The 19,210-nt window shown below is 32.5% G+C and overlaps 1 protein-coding gene across 1 annotated transcript in view; it reads left to right on the top strand.

The window, feature by feature from the left end:
• The window catches only part of LOC105258322 (zinc finger homeobox protein 4), a 315,292-nt gene that overhangs the window by 11,972 nt on the left and 284,110 nt on the right, over positions 1-19,210 (top strand). The window contains exon 3 of the mRNA XM_025408211.1: positions 3,594-3,657. The gene's annotated coding sequence lies outside the window, so the exon portion shown is untranslated. The remainder of the gene's footprint in view (positions 1-3,593; positions 3,658-19,210) is intronic.

Raw genomic sequence — 19,210 nt, 5'->3', positions numbered from 1 at the left:
TCTCGCTAGGAAGATGTAGATGATATCACTCCTTACGTAATCCTTCGTTTAATCGAAAGATTTTCGTCGTTTAGAAGTATGATATAGAGCTATGCTTTATTTATGTGCATGGAAATCGATGGAAATTACGTTAAACGTCTGCCCACAATCGCCGTGACTTGACTTATATTTCAATAATGCTGCGCGCCTTATGACATTAGTTTTATTGCCTCATTCTTATACATAGAATACTGTGAATTTTTTGCGAAATTACATGTCACGTTGTTTGGACATAAAATTATGCAGTATAACTTCGAATGACAAATATAACAGGTTTTCAAGTAACGATGTTTTTATTTTGAGATACTTGCGATGATAATTTCAGATTCATACTTATACATTTCCTTTAGAGAAAAAGAATTAAAGGAAATATAGTAGAATATGAAATATTTCTCTCCTTTCAAACAGAGTTGAATTGCACTGAATGGTTCCCTCTTGCGTGGTTTCGGAGACACAAACCGACGAATCCGCAAATTAAACAAACACCCTATTGACGTGCTGATCCTCCGCCGAGGAGGCATCCTAGCTCATTCGCAAGGGTGAGAAAGACAGTGGAGAAGGAAACGATTACCACCTCTACGAGGCCTTCGTTCAACGGATAAGAAGGACCAGCAGAGAGAAGAGAACAGGAAGAGACGAGAGAGATAGAGACTTGGCAATCCGAATGAACGGACTACATCGCATACAGGGTCTTAGCAGGACTTAACGAATATTGCCGTCGATATCCAGGAGTCCCCAATTCGACACTGCTCCCTTCGAATGTCTTTTGTCTCTCACGTGGAGACGCATCACGGATCTTCGTCAATTCTTGGGTTATCAAGTTAATTTCGTCAATCTTGTCTTCTCTTCATACCTTATGTTAAAAGCGAAAATCTTAATTCAATGTTATTTTTTCCGTAGTTACATGTGAACAATTTTTAAATATTATATTTTTTCAACGTTGTATATATTACAGAGAAATCTATAAATATTTATACTGTATTTAATTGCTTTTGAAAGAATAATTTAGCAAAAATCTTATCTAGTATTTTAGGTAATGGAAAAAATGCAATTTTTTGAACAATATTATCAGAAATTTATATATATATAATATAACAGGCAGTTGTATAAATTGTGCGCATATTATTTATTTTGAAGTCATTAAAAGCAATATAAACATTTTCCTAAAACTATAAATTTTCTTACACATATCTCTTTTTTTCCTTATTATCTTTTAAAAAAGACAAATTACACATGTGTAATTGTATTAAAAAAAGACTATAGAGATACTTGCATTTACTTGCGTAAATTAAAGCGGGGCGGAATCTTCGCTACATTACTGTAGGTTGTCTTTCGCGTATGTATCGTATAAGGGTCGAAAATGTCCAGACGCGGAGACCAAAAGGAGCCAGACGACAACCCAGATAAATTAGTGCGGGTAATGAAGACTGAGCCTCGTGTCTGATTAAACAAACACAGAGAAGCGCAAATAAGTGAGAGAACGTCGGGAAAGCGAAAAGGAGAGAAAAGGGGGGAGGGATCTGAAGCATAGAATGGTAAAGGAAGGAACGAAGAATGTGGCGCAAGAAGAATCTGTGATTCCTCGGACCTTTCTCTCATTTTACTTCCAATTAACTTAAGCAGACTCAGTAATACACTGCGTCCAGGTTATTGTCCAGCATTCTTTCTTCGCCTTTCATTCGTCTTTTCCTTTCATTTCCTTTGCTGAAACTATGATGTAGGGAAAAAATTTTATTCCCTGACAATTTAAATTGACGCGAATATACAATTCAGTAAAAGAAAAGAAGTCTCATGATATAAAATTTATCTTGAAATTATCTTGGACTGTCCACAATAATAGTTATTACATGTATAACATATGAATTTATTGCATTTCTTCATCATCGATAATTTCTTTGATCAATCTGGATCTGTCAGGATTGTATAAAATCTATCTTTATTTTCACAATTAGTATGTGAATTTTTTAAATCCGCTTAAAGTTTCTTCTTTGGCATATTAATTTTTATTAATATTTTACTGATGCTTAAAGAAGTTAGTAAAGAAATCGGCGCACACACATCGTACATCGCTAATGTGATTTTTTAATGAATCCATTTCCTCTGAAGCCAATCCTTCTCCATTTCTTTCAATGTTGCTTCTAAAAATAAAGCTTTTTACGGACCTCCGATTCGTCACCAGTTGATCATCCTCTCATTAACATATTTTACGATCCCTTTCCCCGATCTAAATCGAGAAATTCAAATAGAAGAGGGACGCCAGGTGTCAGACGTAACGCCTGTATACCGCTCGCGGCGCCAGATCGTAAATTTATTTATAATCCTCGCTCTTTTTTAACTGTCCGACATCGTGCCGAAGAATTAGTGTCCGCGGATGCGACGATCTCATTTCAGCGGGACAACAAGGATGACACTAGGAGGAAAAAAATGAGAGTCCGCGAGACGTTAATAATTATTGTCGAACCAGCCGAATCGAGCGTCAAGGCACTTATGGCGGAGGGGGAGAGGAGAGGAGAGGAGAGGAGAGGACGACGACGACGACGTCGACGCTGTTCGCCCGCAAGGACGTTCAAGTTTAAATAAAAATAAAAATTCCCTCGCGCGCACCAATACACTAATTATAGAATGCGCTCATCTCGAACGACCGCCGGCTAAATCGCATACGGTTACGTCGGCGTCTGAGTCTGGATTTTTCTTCTCCGACTCCTGCGACGATGGTTATACGAGCACGTACCGGGCACGTCGAGAGAGGTTACTCGTCGACCGATAAATCGCGGAAAATTAATATAGTTTTTATTGGCGGTATAAGTATTAGCTGCGCTGGCTTTCGACAAGAACGCAAGCATAATCGAGGTTCGTTCGCGTTCGAAAAGTATAATGGTTTAAGCCACAAAAAAATGTTAACATACATCATAATTTCGATATTAATCTTCTTAGAAATATTAACTGAAATCGGAGAGCGTAATTTTAGTGAGCATAAATTTCGTGAAAATGTTTAATAATTCGTGACGAAATCACATTTTCACATAAGATAAATTTATTCTATCTATACCTCGAAAACTGGGATTTTCATCGAAGTTGCATCGGTTTTTAAAAAAATCTCTGATAAATTCATTTCTCTAATAAATTATTATGAGAAATATTTAGGGGATGAAAAATATTTTAGTTTTAGGTCATGTTAAATGAAAAATCACATATATGTATACCTTAAATGAGAATGGATACGTATACATGAGAAACTTGTAAATACGTTTTTTTTAACCGAGAAACGAAGGAACACATAAATATTTTAACGGATCATCATAAATAAGCGTTCTCGCATCGAGAGAGACGAAAAAGTCTTTCATTCACCCTGTCTTTTTTGCCTTTTTATAAGATTCTCGCGTGCTCATAGAACGCGCGCGCGTTATATTTATTTTCCGTTTCTTGCATGATTAAATTTTTAGATAAAAGATCTGGCGCGCGTGCGAGACGTCTCGCGCGTGCAAATTTATTCAGTCTCCGTCTACTTTCGAATTCGACATCGCCGTTTAATGCAAATTTTTTTTGCGTTTTAGACTCGTACGAAGGATGTGACGTCAGCGATGTTCGTAGAACGAAGGTCGTGCTGATCGCAGAACGGTGAGTCACTGATTAATCAACATAGTCGTCCCCTATCCCGGCAATAATTATTTAACTTGGCAATCGAAGTAATTACCACTCGTATTGACACATCTATCTTATTTCATATATGTATACGTATACTTGTGTATGTGTAGTTATCTTTCGCGTCAGATCTCCATAAATTGGCTTGCGACATTAGAATGACTATTCGACGTATCTATCATTGCTAATCAAGGTAGTCTTATTCTTAAATTGGTACACATGTAATAGTAAAGTTTCGCGATTATGATCGCGAAATACACGAAGAAACGATAATGCTAATAATACATTTCAGCATAAATAGTATGTCACTGGACAAAAGAAATTGTGTCACTATTCGCTGCTTCTAAAAAAATATATCTTTTAAAATAACGATCCTTTTTCTCTTTTTCATTTTCATTCCGCGGTCTTTGTTATTTTAAAATAAAATCCGAGAAAATTAATCGCGCATAATTAGCGGTTTATTTTTCACACATTAGCGCAATTTTTATATGTACAGAAATTTCTTCACTTATTATCATTATCGCATCCCGAGTTACAGGTATAATTGAAACGTTTTAAATGTCTCATATTTTCACGAGAAAAAAGATATCGTCAAAATAAGAGAAAAATAACGAGAATAAAGGAAATAAAAATATTCTATTAATGTATCTATATATAAAAATTGCCCGTGGTAAACATAATTTCAGATGTGGAAGACAAGCATGTCTCTCTGCTGTGCTTTATCGAATGGGTAATATAGTTAAAGTGCATTCGAGTGCAAAGTAAATGGCCGTAAAATTCGGATATCGTAGATAGACGCGGGGACGAGCATAATTTATATCCGAAAATTTTTTATATGATACTGTATTTTGCTTCACTTAAAAACAATGTCCTCGACTTTCTCGGAAAATTGGCAGTTAAATTAACATTATATCTCGTTCCTCCCGAGATTGCAATTATAACAGAACATCATACGCGCACACAGTTCCTCAGGTATATCCAAGATGTCGGCCGGTTCTCAGGACTGATTTAACACGAATACAATAAGCGATCCAGCGCCGCGGCTATTATATCTAATTCCATTCGAATAGAAAAGGACTCCGCGTATCGTCCTTCGCCGCTCTAAGGAGGAAGAAAGAAAAGGGACGGGTGTAGAGGGAGGGAGAGGGAGAGGGTTACCACACGCGCGGTGCCCCGGAGCGACGCGGAATCACTCAGAGAGCGCCGGCTGTTACTTCATTTTTGCGGAGCGTTTACAACGTCCTGTCCACTCGCGTGGCATCGTTGCTGGCATTTCGATGCATAATAAACGACCGGTTAGCCCTGTGCTCACTACGGCTAACACCTCTGCCCCCTCTCTACGACGAGAAGGAGCAGGGTTGCGTAGAGGGGTAAAGGGACTTCTCTTTTTCGCCTCTCTTCCTCCGCGTCTCCTTTGTCTCTCTCTCTCTCTCTCTTTTTCCCTCTCTTCTCGTTCAACATCCATAAGCTGGATGCACTCCGACTTCCTTTGTAGACTTTCTTCCTCCGCGAGTTGCATCTAACGAGATGCGGAGAGGAATGAGAAGCATACGATGCGAACGGAAAGAGACAACACGCGTGTCGAGAGAGTATTTGAAAGAAAGAGAAAAAGAGGAAGAGAGAGAGGGAGAGAGGAGGAAAGCCGTTACGAACGAAGTTTAACGAAAGGAAATCCGATTTGCACAGCGCGCGTCGTTCTCTCCCGTCTCTTCCTAACCGCGTCCGATTCTCGCGTGCACGCACGAAATGACACGCTGCGCGTTTCGCGCCAGCGACGTCGTTCCAGGATATGTACTTTGTGTCTTTAGTTTCTCAGAGACTGTCATATACTTTGTCTACACTGAGAAAAAAATCTGGCTTAATTCTACATTAATTAGAATTCTGGTAGATTCAACCAGTATGTCTGTTGCAAAATGAACGAACCAGAATTCTTGTAGGAATTACCAGATGAATCTGATTAATTTCTTCCTGTTAAATTTACCAAATTTTCTGGTTAATAATACTAAACTCACCAGCACCAAGTCGTCTAAAATTTTTTCCATCTAATCTCAAAAGTCTGTTTAATATTCTGAATTCCAACGAGATTATTGGATAAATTCAATCCAGATTATTGAATAAATTATTTTAAATTCAGTTTGTTCGAAATTAAACTGTGATAAACAGTGATGCAAGAAGATGCAGCTCAAACACACGCAATCAAAGAGCTAGCGTTCTCTTTCTGGCACTACTGCTCGTAAGAGAAAAAAATATACTTTGGATTTAATGTTAATACTAGTTCTTTATATACATTTCATGGCAAATATTGAATACGAGTTAAGTTAAGAGTGACTCGCCGCCTAGTAGTAAGCAAAGAAATTAATGTAACAAGAAATTTTATAGATCCAACCAGAAAATACTAACCAAACCCTTATAGTAAAATCTATTAAACGTTCTAGTTATAAAAAATCGAATCTTATCATGATAACTAGAAATTCTTATTTGATTTAACCAAAATGCTTTCAATCATGTACGTCTTGTTGGTACAATCAAACGATTTTTCTCAATGTAGAACTTCGAAGAAAAGTGGTACCTGATTGATATATAAAATTTTCATACAGTCTAGAATTTTTTTCGCCGAAAATTGCATATTATCGAAAAATGTAGAAGAATATTTTTTAAAATGTGGGACAGTTATATTGAAAGTATTGTTTTGGGAATTTAAAGCTATAATAAATTACATTACAAATTCCAAATAATTAATCGAGTTTCGCGATTTTTTTGTACAAGATTATGACAAATTTTTGCAAACCGATGGCGTGAAATGTTCGTGAAAATAGCGCAAATCGATTATCAAGTTTATCCGAAGAACGCTCGATAAAAAAATTGGAACCAACGTGTGGCGAAACGATTATTTGCGTAATCCATTCATAATGGATATGAAAGGGTGATTTGAATTCAATCTCTGCGAATGAGTTCCATTTACTGCAATTACTGCAAATTATTGCGGACAAGATTTGCGGACTTGCATTGGGAGAAAAATTGAAGAGACATCGTATGAAAATATGATAAAAATGAATCTCTTTTTCCAATATTTTTACTTTATAAAATGTATGAGATATTTATTACATGTCGAATATTATAAATTATTTGATTAATTAATAATTATAATAAAATATATTTAGTATAAACAATTAAAGACAATTAATAAATATAATATTTTTGCAAAACAAAAATTGAACTTTAAATCTGTTAAGAATTTTATCGTTTTATTGTTATGATTAAAAAAATCATAGAAAACTAAAAATTATAGAAAAAATTATGTTATTTTATAAAAATGGATAAACTCGGAGGGGATTTTTTATAAACACGAATAAAAAGATCGCATAAAGATTATGGACACGTTCCGATTAATTAGAACTTTTGAAGCTGCCCGAAACCGAACGTAGTCCGATCGCGGTACCGAATCGATGGTAGACATGCCACCTGTGCGACACACCGCGAAAAAGTGGAAGCGGCGTGCATCGGAGCGATTATTTGCACCGCGCGACTATAATGGATACGGAAAGGCCGGTTTGAATCCGCTCGAATGGGCGTATGAATGGTCGCCGTTTAGCGTAATTATTGGCGCATTGTCTACGGCACAATGCCGGGCGCGAAATTGGCATGCAAAAATCGGATGCGATCCCATTGTCGGCTATTGTCCGATCCCAAGCTACCGCCGCACCATTGCACCCGCCCTTTCTCCGCGCGGCCTCAGTTTTCGAATATTTCGTCGTTTCGATTCTCTCGATTCCAGCATCGTCGATAGATTTACGCGGGCTAAACGACGAAAAGAATTTCCCAACGAGCACAGTGAATCTCGAATGAGCGCGCGGCTATGGGCGCAGAAAACGCGACTGTTGAGCCATAAAAGTACTTTTGTACTGTAATGTTGAGCGGAAGGAAAAACCTAACAGAGAAATGTCTAAATGTTCTAAATTGTCGGTTAAAGATTAGCAAGAATGTTTAATACTAGTTTCTTTTTAGACATTCGATTTTTAGAGAATTTAAATTCGAACAAAATTGAAATATATATTTTTATTTGAAACAGCTTGTATATACACAAAAAAATATTTATACATTTATCTAAAAAAAATGTGTCGAATAGAAATATATCGCTATTTATAAAAAGGTATAATAAATATTCTGATAAATATTACACCGGCTAAAATGATATTTATAGACATCTTACACGTTTGTATATTTGTAATACGCAATGCATATGCGTGTGTGTAACACACAATACATATACACATTTAAAATTTTTTACATATTTAATCTAATTCTATAATAGCAGATATGTAGCTTAGAAGATTTTCTATGTAATTCGATTTTTTTCTGCTTTTAAATTTATATCGCAAATATAACATTTATTTCTCGTCTTTGGAAGAAAGTTAGATTTGTATAGAAGTTGAAGAGGGGCTGACCAGTAAATTTTGTCGGTTATTAGGCAGAGATGGTTCAGCGGCTTGGTTCCGGCTCGTCTTGAGAGCAACCACGAACTTTTTGTGCGGCCAGATTGGCGGCCATTATGCTCACGAAATTGGGCCTTAATTGTGCCAGCGGTAATGAGTCGGGTTGCTCTAATGCATCGGCACCAACCAACCAACCAACTAACCACTACACATAGTATCTTGCGATATTGCTATGGTATCCTTACTATAACGGGTGATCTTTTCATCTATTTCCTGAATTTTATATGCTGTATATATTAATTATCTCTCTCTCATGTTTATACATTTATTAAAATATGTAACTGATTGTATAGTGTTTTAAATGATCGGTATTTGACAAATTATTGAAACAAGAAATTAAAAAGAAAACTTACATTGTCGAAACTTGTCGAAATACGCATTTTTGATATTTAAATACATTAATATTTAAATATACTTTTTGTTAAGTTTTCTATAATAAAATTATATTATATATAATCTCACATATAATTTAACAATAAATAATGTAATTTATGTAATATATAATTTATTCCACACTTGTCTCAAAAAATTTATTTTAAATTACTGTCAAAAAAATTTATTTTAAATTACATTAAGCGTATTATGTTATTAATGAATATCCCAACGAAAATATAATAAAGATTTTTAAGACACCCAGTAGAAGCAAAGGGCAATAGAGAATGCTACTATGTGGCGACGTAGCATTATTTAATTGCTCTTCCGTTGTTTTTTCGTCGCCAGATAATTTGTGTACCTGGCGGCGAGCTCTGTTTCCCCTCATCTTTCTTCTCTGTCTTTCATTTTGATTTTGCATCTATCTCTTCCTGAATGGCTAGATGTTTCTTTTCCACCTCTGTCTCTCACCCTGATAGGCCTGATCTCTTCCCGAGTAGTCAGTTGTCCCTCTTCCATCAGTTTATACCGTCGCTGCTTTAATCATTGGTGAAAGAGAGAAACAGTTGATAGAAGGAGTAAGAGATAAAGGTGGAAGAGAAACAAATAACGCAAAAGACCAAAGCTTGAGAGAGAAGGTACAGTCGGCCTACTCCTAATTGCATGTAATTACCTATGGAGGCCAATTAGCTCAGATTGGTCGGACGATCCGCAACTAGCCCGGGGACTTCAGACTCCGACAGGATCTTCGTGCCTCTTCCTCTCGGGTAAACTCACGCGAAAGCAACCAGAAATCGTCTTTACTTTGAGGATTTCTCAAGCAATAAACGAACGGTTTTAGAGAAGAATGTTGCACATTCGAATAACGTGGATAAATCGAATAAATCGAATTATTCTAAAATTATTCTAGTATTTTCTTACAATTTATGGGGAACTACTCTCTAAAAGTGAATCAGTGTATTATCACTGAAAAACAGTAAATAGTCACTGATTACAGCAGTTATATAAGTATAACACTATAAATTAGTGATATTTTATTGAAAGAATCAGTTAATAATTTTGACTATTTCAATCAGTAATATTTCTCAATATCAGTAATATTTCTTTCGTTATTGTCAGTAACATTAAACTACAATTCGTATCTCTATCTATTTCATATAAAATTAAAAATTTTATTTATATTTACTAAATATATTACTAAATATATATATATATTAAATTATATAGTTTACTAAATATTTATTATATTAAAAATTTTATTTATATTATATGTATATTGAACTTGTTATTTTAAATAGATAACAAACGAATAATTTTCATTAAGTCGCTAGACATTTATTTGTCCGACTTATAAGATTGATTTAATATTTAAAGCCTCTCTATTGAGATTGTATCAGAAATTAAATCGAAGTAATACTTCTAATCTTATCTGTCGCTCTTTGCAAACTTTATATAATTCTTATGACTAAAAAAACTAAATACAAAAGAGATAGCGATCGTAGCGGTAAACGAATAAACTAGCGATTACTGGTTTTACAATGAAATTTACTGGTTTTACAGTGAAATTTACTAGTTTTACAATGAATTTTATTTGAACTGGCCATAATCAATGAGATATAAAATAAAATAACAAAAAAATAAGCGTTTCCACTGAAGATCAGTAAAATACTCATTGATTTTCAGTAAAATCTTATTGTACTGTTTAAATTAATGATATTTTTACTGATTTACTTTTAGAGAGTATACATGCTTCTCTCTCTCTCTCTCTCTCTCTCTCTCTCTCTCTCTTTTATTCTAAATAATGCCATTCTTAATATTTTTATTAAAATATTTTAATTTGAAATATTTATTTAAATCTATTATTTCTTTATTCATATCAAAACAACTTATAATATTTTATATACTCGCCGCGCGATACTGATGATATTACGATTAATCTTTAAAAAACGAGATAAAAACGATAAGTTTTAAATTATGAGAAGCTCAAATTTTTCAAGTTGCTATTTTGAAAAGTATTAAAATGAATGTTTAGTAAAAAATTATCGTACCAATATTACTGTGCCAATATTATTGAATACTGTATAACTGCAAATTTAATAAAAAGATATATTTACGGATCTATTTATCTATATACAAATGTATTTAAGTGATGCATCAAGCAACACATTGATACAACAATATATAATAACAATTTAAAATATCAGTTTAATCTTTAGTTTGATCTAATATAATAATTAATAATAATATAATAATAATCTAATTAATAAATCACTTAGTTAAAATGAAATTTTATGGACATCTTTACAAACATGATTATCATAACAATCAAGACAATTTCATTTCACATAAAATCTCAACAGAATCAGTGTATTCTGATATTTAATAAATTCCATTATTTAAAGTTTAATTTCGAATTTGTAGATCGATTTAATGTATTATATAAAATTTTTTACGCAATAATTTGCCGTAAATTTTTACGTAATAACTTGCCGCACGATAATTAATTTCCAACAGAGAATAAACAGTTAGGGTTCTTTATGTTAAAAACTTCACAGTGTGACGGAAATTCGTTATACAGTGATGTATATTTGTAAAAGGAAATGCGAAAATTTGTGATAATAGGACAGTCGATTTATTGAAATTTCTTCATTTATAATCTCGTTAAGAGAACGTTTCAGAAACGTCCAATGGCAACTGGCGCCAGGAACTGGCGCCTAATTGTCATGATCATTTTGTCTGGTTTATAAGATGAAAAGGGAAAAATTAAAAAGGGAAAAAAAACGAGAACTCGAACAAAAAACTCGTTTTGTTCTTTAGAAGGACGAGCAGAAATGATAATATAATTTTTAAATTTAAATTTAATTTAACGATATCTTCTATTAGATATCGAAAGAGATTGTGAGACCAATATTATATATCCATTTCGCTTTATTTTTGCTTCTCCATAGCATCAAGATGTATATGTCTGTAGGGCTTGCGTTCGTATGCATTCGCAAATAATTACACGCACATCCACAGCTGTTCTTGGAACACGCATGTAATGAGCAATCAACGGTCGATTTCCTCAGCTGAGAGTAGTAACTGCTTCATCAGCGCGGAAATGTATCCAGTATGACGTACATTGCGTTATCACCTTGCAAAAAATCGGATTTGCTGCTTAATCGCATCATTCAAATGTGTTATCAGACATTTGCTATGCTCTTTTATGATAGCAACTTTCAATATAATAAGAAGTGTCTTGTCGATCAAATTCATGTAATTGTTTTCTCTGAGAACGAACAAAATCTTGCCATTCGTCAGCAAGTATATTCTTGTAGCAAATGTAAACGAAGAGTGTATAGGAAAAATCGCATACTTAAAACGAAATATCTCGCTTCTAAGAACGTTTTTAGTCTTATTTATTTATCAATTATTATAATGAGTCACTGTTTCCATCTAAGTTCTTGTTTCGTCGCCAATATAAAAATAAGGAAAAATAGAGACAATTGAGTTAGAAAAAAATAGGCTGGATTAGTTTATTTACATGTATATTAAGATCTCAATATAAAATATATGTATTGAGATTGAATCTATAAAAATTGCCAATAATTTTTAAGACTTTAAAGTTTTTATTTTTATGTATATACAAGATGCATTCTAAAACTGTCCGGTTATGTAGGCAGATTGTACAAGTAAGTTAGGTTTAGGCAGTTTAGGAGACCTTTCGATTCTTCTTGTAGAGCATTTCTTTTCTATGTAATGGTAACAAACTATGAACTGTACCCGTGTAGAAAAAATAATAAGGTCTTTTTTAAAAAAGACTCGATTAATATGCCTTAAAATTAATCGGGCCCTACTAGGTATAGAACGCTTGGACCCATAGATGTCAGTTTTGGCCCATGCATGGTCACTCACACAAAGAGAGAGCCGTGTACATGTGGCGCTCGGCGCTCGGTAATCTTCGGGCAGTAGAAGAGTGTCGACATACTATCTACAGTCTCCCTCCCTCTCGAGCTATAGCTATAGCTAATGCCTCGAGAGGGAAGGAGACAGTAGATAGTATGTCGGCACTCTTCTACTGCTCGAAGGTTGCCGAGCCACACGTACACGGTTCTCTCTTTGTGTGAGTGACCGTGCAATGGGCAAAAACTGCATCTATGCTTGGATCCTACATCGGTTGTAATAAATAGTGCTTTAGGGCCTGATAGGGAAATATTATCGGGACCCTATGTGGAAACACTATCGAAATCTCATCAAAAAATTTTATATTGTCCGCAATTCGAAATTTCATAAATATTTATAGGATATGTAAACCAATATTCTGTAGATATACAACATTTAGTGGAGATATTTATATAGATATATTTACTATTATATATATTGATATTTATTTCTACATTTATTCCATCTTCTATGATACATATATAAATTCGCCATAAAAAAAATTAACTGTTTGCGGTTAAGGCCTCCTCTCGCAAAAAATAGAAGAGATACGGTTATAACAGTCTTTGAGCTAATGAGGTCTTTGACCGATAAGCCGTGATTCGCGAGAACTGTGTGACCTTATATACTGTCTTAGATGGATTCCACTTTCGGGTTAGGCATTTTTCCTTTCGCCACCTAGCAGCGATAGCCTGAGTTTCAAAATTAAGGCAACATTAGAAAATCCTTCTAAGGTTCTTGTAGATTAATACTAACAAAATCTTATTTTTTTTTAAATGTCGAATATATATATATATATATATATATATATATATATATATTTAAAATGTTTTTATAACATTCTAATAAGTTTTACTTCTCACTATATGCAATATTAAACTAAAGCATTATTAAAAGCAAAATTTTCTTGAGACTCTGATACATATAAAACAGTATTAATGATCTTATTTTAAAAAAGTGCAGTATACTTAAATAATTCTTAAAAGGATCTAATGTATTTAATAGAACCTCAAATTAAACTGTAAATTAAACATCGGATAACTATTATAGTTTTTTAAATTATATGTCCTTAGTAATATTTAATGAGGCTCCATATTGATGATGATAAAATATCCTTTTTTATGGCATCCTTACATTATCCTTATCAGGGCCAATGGTTTCATGTATTAGCCCTAATAATTTTCTACACGGGTAGTGAGAATCAGCATCTGTCTGCGGATATAAGTCATAGAAAAGACGAGATTCTATAGATGCATCACTATGATGTAGATCCATAAGACGAAAGTTTTTTTTTTCTTCTTTTCCGTTTCACATGCGAATGGAATTAAATAATTTGTCTTTTAATTATTCCCCTAATAAAAATCAGACTTTGTATTCATGATAGATAGAGTAAGGACTGCGTTTTTTATGTTTTTAAAGGGAAATATTTGGTTTAAATCTATATATTTATTTTAAATCACATGTCACGAATGATTATGGCAATTTGGATATTTGTTCAACCTCCATCATTATGGTTCGTTTTTGTCTAAGTATCTGTTAGGTCGAAAATATATATAATTGCTCGTTGCAAATTTATACTTTTTCATAAAAACAATTGCATATTCTCTTTATATCAATTAATTTCTTTCATTATATTGTGAATAAAAATATTAAAAAGCAAGATAATTGAAAAATGAGTATTTTACCAGATATTTCATAGTTTATGCAAAATTATATTCAATTAAAACACACACACAACTTTTTATTATCCCATTATCAATTATTAAAAACTTAAAAAATTATTCATATCGCATATTGTTAAAATTATTAAAAATTTTCATTTTTCAATTTTTTTAATGGTGAAGACATTTCTTTCTTCACAACGGTTTCAATTTACGCGCTTTTTTCTTCACATAATATGGACTCCAAAACTCACTGCTAATAGTCAATAGTTTACATCAATCTATAATTCATGTGTATCATAATAGATTCATGTATATCATAGATTTTCAGTATCACAATAAATTTCAGAATACAATCATTAATATCTCGAAATAGAAATATTCGAAATTGTGAAAAAAATACCCTAGAATGTTTTGTTTAACATTTGTTTAACACTAGGAAAATTTCGATTAATTGATCAATCGGGACCGTAGATATATAGTAAGTATAGACCGAGCATCCATTGTATAAGCGTTAAGCATACGAAAAGAAAGACAAAAGATATAAGATGAGTTTCTTTCTCTTTTCAATACCGGAGAAATGGGAAACACTTCTCCTCATCTCCTGGCGCCGGTTCGTCAAGGAGGCACAAGGAGATGAGGAGAAGTGCTCCCCACTTCTCCGGCATTGAAAAGAAAAAGAAACTTATCTTACATCTTTTGTCTTTCTTTTCATATGCTTAACGTTTATACAATGGATGCTATACTTATTATGTCTATGATCGGGACGAAAGAAACAAAGATTTCTTTGTTTTGATTGATCAGTCAAATGCTTTGAAACTTTTATCACTTTAGCATCAAACAGAATACATCCCTAGTTTCAACAGAAAAATTTTTTCTTCTTGTTGCAAAAATTAATTTTGCAACAAGCTAACGCTTCTTTATATTCTCAAGTTTTATTACACAGAAATTAGTCGTGATTATTTATTGTAATATTTATTATTTATATTGTTTTTTATTAAACATTACATAAGAAGAAATCTAAGAAAAATTTAACTTTTCTAAAAATTTTAGTATAGGAAGAAACAAATATTGGCTGTGTAAACGCGTTCAAACTTTGACTATGTTGGCGCGAAAAATCATCGAGAAACTTCAAAAATAGCGCGGGAACGACAGGAATGTTTTTTTTAAATCTCGAACTTTTTGAATTAGAAAATGTCTGCCTACTATAATATAATATATTATACATTATTTTTTTATATGATGATGATATTTTTTAAAAAATATTCCTTGTCAAATTAAAATCCAAATAAAAATCATACATAAATATTTGACTAAATATTTGAGAAATGTTCAAAAAATTGTGGAGATGTGTATTTTTAAACGAATTTATCATTAACTTTTTAAAAGACAATCACTTTTTGAAGTTTTAATAACATATCATATTACTATATGTAAAATTAATATTTCTCACGCACGAAATCTACATATTCCCTGCTATTTGACGTTCGCGCATTTGTGTTTGCGGCAAAATATGCGCAACATAGTCGAAAAAATTAAAATGCTGATCATCTCAAAATGATTTCTCACGTTTCTCATATTTCATTGATTCTATAGAATCAATGCATGTGCAGGTATTTCGAAGCACATGAAAGGGAATTTAGATGACGAGATAGGAAGGGTCCTTCAGGACATTCTGAAAGTGGCCAGAAGAAAATGGCCAAATGGCCAAATGGCATTTTTGACCATTTGGCTATTTTACTATTTTTCACCAAATTCGTAAGGTTCTTTCTAATCTTTGTCTATTTGTTAGATCAACGGATTTCTTTTCAGAACGTGAGAATCTCACTTAAAATTTTAAGTATATATACGAGGGATAGGGGATGAGGACAGAAAGAAAACTATGGAATAAGAGAAAAGAATAGTCCCATCACGCAGAATTAGCCGTTAAAGAAATCAAAAGACCGTTTCAAAAAAATTCTTTTCTTCTTTTTATAAGATTTTGCAACTATTGACCTTTACCTGAAAAAGGGAAGATCACCTGATTTCTGTTTATTCATTATATACTCATTCCTAGAGGGTATGCCATTTTAAATAATACGCTCAAATATCTCCAAAACAGTGCGTTAAATAAAAAAATGTTTAAAACAAAAGTTGTATGGCTTGAAGGGTGTCATTAGATAGTGGCAATGATTTGACTTTGGAGAGGTACAGTTCATTTGAAAGTCACGTGAAGTCACTTTCTTAAATAGAACCCCTATTTTTTATTGCATATTCTTGTAGCTTATCTCGAGGGCTTTCCAAAAAATTGTAATAAAATATTTTTCCCTTAAGTACTTTTTGAGTTATAAGGCTTGAAATCATTTCTTAATTTTACATATTTTTTAATATGTAAAATTAAATATGTTTTATATTAATGTTTAAAATATTTTACATAAATTTTCATTTATAGGATACATAGTAGCCATTATTTCGAAAAAAGCACACACATACACACGAGGGGTGCAAGGGGGGACCTCCCTTCCCGCAACCACCCCGCCGGTAGGGGTCGCATTGCGAAGTTAGGTTCAATGAATGGATATATACTGATTGAACTCTTCGGCGGGATGGTTGCGGGAGGGGGGGGGCCTTCGGCCCCCCTTGCACCCCGCGCACGTGCGCGCGTGCGCGCGCGTGTGTGTATACATACATTTGTGAAGTTAATAAAACTTTTTTATCTATAACTTATTAAGAAACAACGAGCGCGGGTTAAAATTTTTATAACGTTACTCAGAATGTTGACCTTGACAACATATGTGAAAATTATTGAAATCGGAAGTAGCTCCGTATATCTGCATAATCACACACTACCACTCTTTTTTATAATTTTTTAAATAAATAACGAGCAATGGCACACATTTTTTGATAGTTACTTAAGGTAGTTATCTTGACAATATGTATCAAAGTCAAGGATAATTCAAATTGCCTATCCCTCTAAATACTTATCAATAATCGATGTATAAAATTATCAATTTCAAACTACGTTTGATTTTCATTCAATTACGTGCAAATTAATATTTCTTCCTGGCCACGCAAAATCATATTATAATAACAATGCAATTGCTATTTGTGCCCAAAATAATTAAACTTAAAACACAATTATTTATTGGGAGTCTCAATAACACATTACATCCGTGTTTTTGCTTTCATTGCAGCTTGTGGACTTTCATCAGCTGTCTAAATCCTTGAGTCGTGAGACTAGGAAGAACAGGATATTAATTTATGCTACAGCGCATCGCACATTCTTTGTTTTCTTGTCCGGTGATGACCGGTTTTCCATTTGAAAGGGCCAAGTTTCGTGTGACTACAAGTTTGGGGTCTGATAATAGGCAGCTCTATTGTTTTGTTTTGTTATTTTTTGTTCTTTGAAACTTTTCAAATATAATTTTACGTCTTTTTTTATTTTACATAATCTTCTAAATATGTTTATTTTACCTGTTCACACATTATCACCTCTATTGTTTTGTTCACACATTAGCACCTCTATTGTTTTGTTTGTTATTGTTTGTTTTTCGAAACTTTTCAAATGTAATTTTACATCAAATATAATCTTCCAAATAATTTACCTGTTCACACACTGCTTTTCTTTAAAGTTATAGAAATAGAAAAAAAATCCTAGGGTAAAAATGGATGAATAAAACAATGAAATTCAAATTGTTAGATAGAGAGATTTACTAAACGAGTCGATAAGAGCGCCTTTATGTCCCCAAGCGCGAACTTTAGATTACCTGATTCGCTACTGTGCTTCCTATTTGAAAAGTATTGTAACCTCGATATTTTTGTATTAGGATTTTTGTCTTAGTTTTTGCTTAGAAATATGTCATTAAAATTTCGGTTACGAGCTGTGAGGTAGCCTGTATATTGTATATGACGAAGAGTATAGATTTATCTTGAATTTTTTTATAAATTTATTTTTTTATAAATTATTTTTTTTATAAATTTTTTTATAAATTTGTTATCTTATTTATTCATATTTCTCTAGTTCTTTCGAAAGCAGTTTTCTTAGATAAAACAGTCACCTTGAATATAAAAATGCTAATATTCTTTTTCTTTTTTTTGCCTTCATAGTCCTTGTTTAGGGTGCTGGTTTCCTGTTTACGAAAAGATCCTCTATAATGCTCTTTTGTCTAATTCTGTACCGTTTCTCCTTGCTTTGCTCAGTTTTTTCTGGAATTTTAATAATTGAATTATTGTCACGGAAATCTTTTCTCATATTTTTATAAATGCCCATCGAATAGAATAAAATAAAAATAAGATATATTTGTTTCTTTTAATTATATATATGTTAATATATATACACCCAATAAACACTGTTCTATTAATGATATATAGAAACAATAAAACACAATTACAAGTAACATACATTAATGTTACCGATAACTTACTGATTAATTGTAATTTTCCACTCGTTAATGTAACATTTAATATAACAAATGTTTACGTCATAGAGTTATATTCCATATAAAATTGTTCTCATAAAGGATATTGATTATATATAGAATTATTAATTGAATAAATAAATTAAATTATATATATTTAATTTATAAGAACATAAGATTTTTAATTTATTTAGAAATTTCAAGGTTTTACTTCAAATAGGCAATAACTGATAACTTATTTAACTATCCAAGTTCAAATAATCTGTTTAATATTTCCAATCCCTTGGGATTGTATTAGAAATTATACGACAAAAAGAGAGACTTTGGATCTTATGTTAGTACTCATCTTTTGTAGGTTTTATATCCAATTCTTGATGAGAAATTAAATACGAGTTAGTTAAGCTTGTTGTAGTAATATAATAAGGAAGTAATAAATAATATAACGCAAATTAACTATTTGATAACTGTAATATATTATACATATAATGAAGAACAGGTTCTATATAAACTAATTTTATATGGAATATAACTATGATGTAATAACATTTATTATATTACATGTTACATTTATAAATGAGAAATTAACCAGTAAGTTTCTTATAACTAATATATGTTACTTGTAACATTACATTTTATTGCTTTTATATAATATTAATTAGTGTTTACTGGTTTCTAAAGTAGTGAA

Source organism: Camponotus floridanus, unplaced genomic scaffold (assembly GCF_003227725.1).
Source record: "Camponotus floridanus strain SB8 unplaced genomic scaffold, Cflo_v7.5 scaffold2, whole genome shotgun sequence".
Lineage (NCBI taxonomy): Eukaryota > Metazoa > Arthropoda > Insecta > Hymenoptera > Formicidae > Camponotus > Camponotus floridanus.
This window is presented reverse-complemented; position numbering and strand designations above follow the sequence as displayed.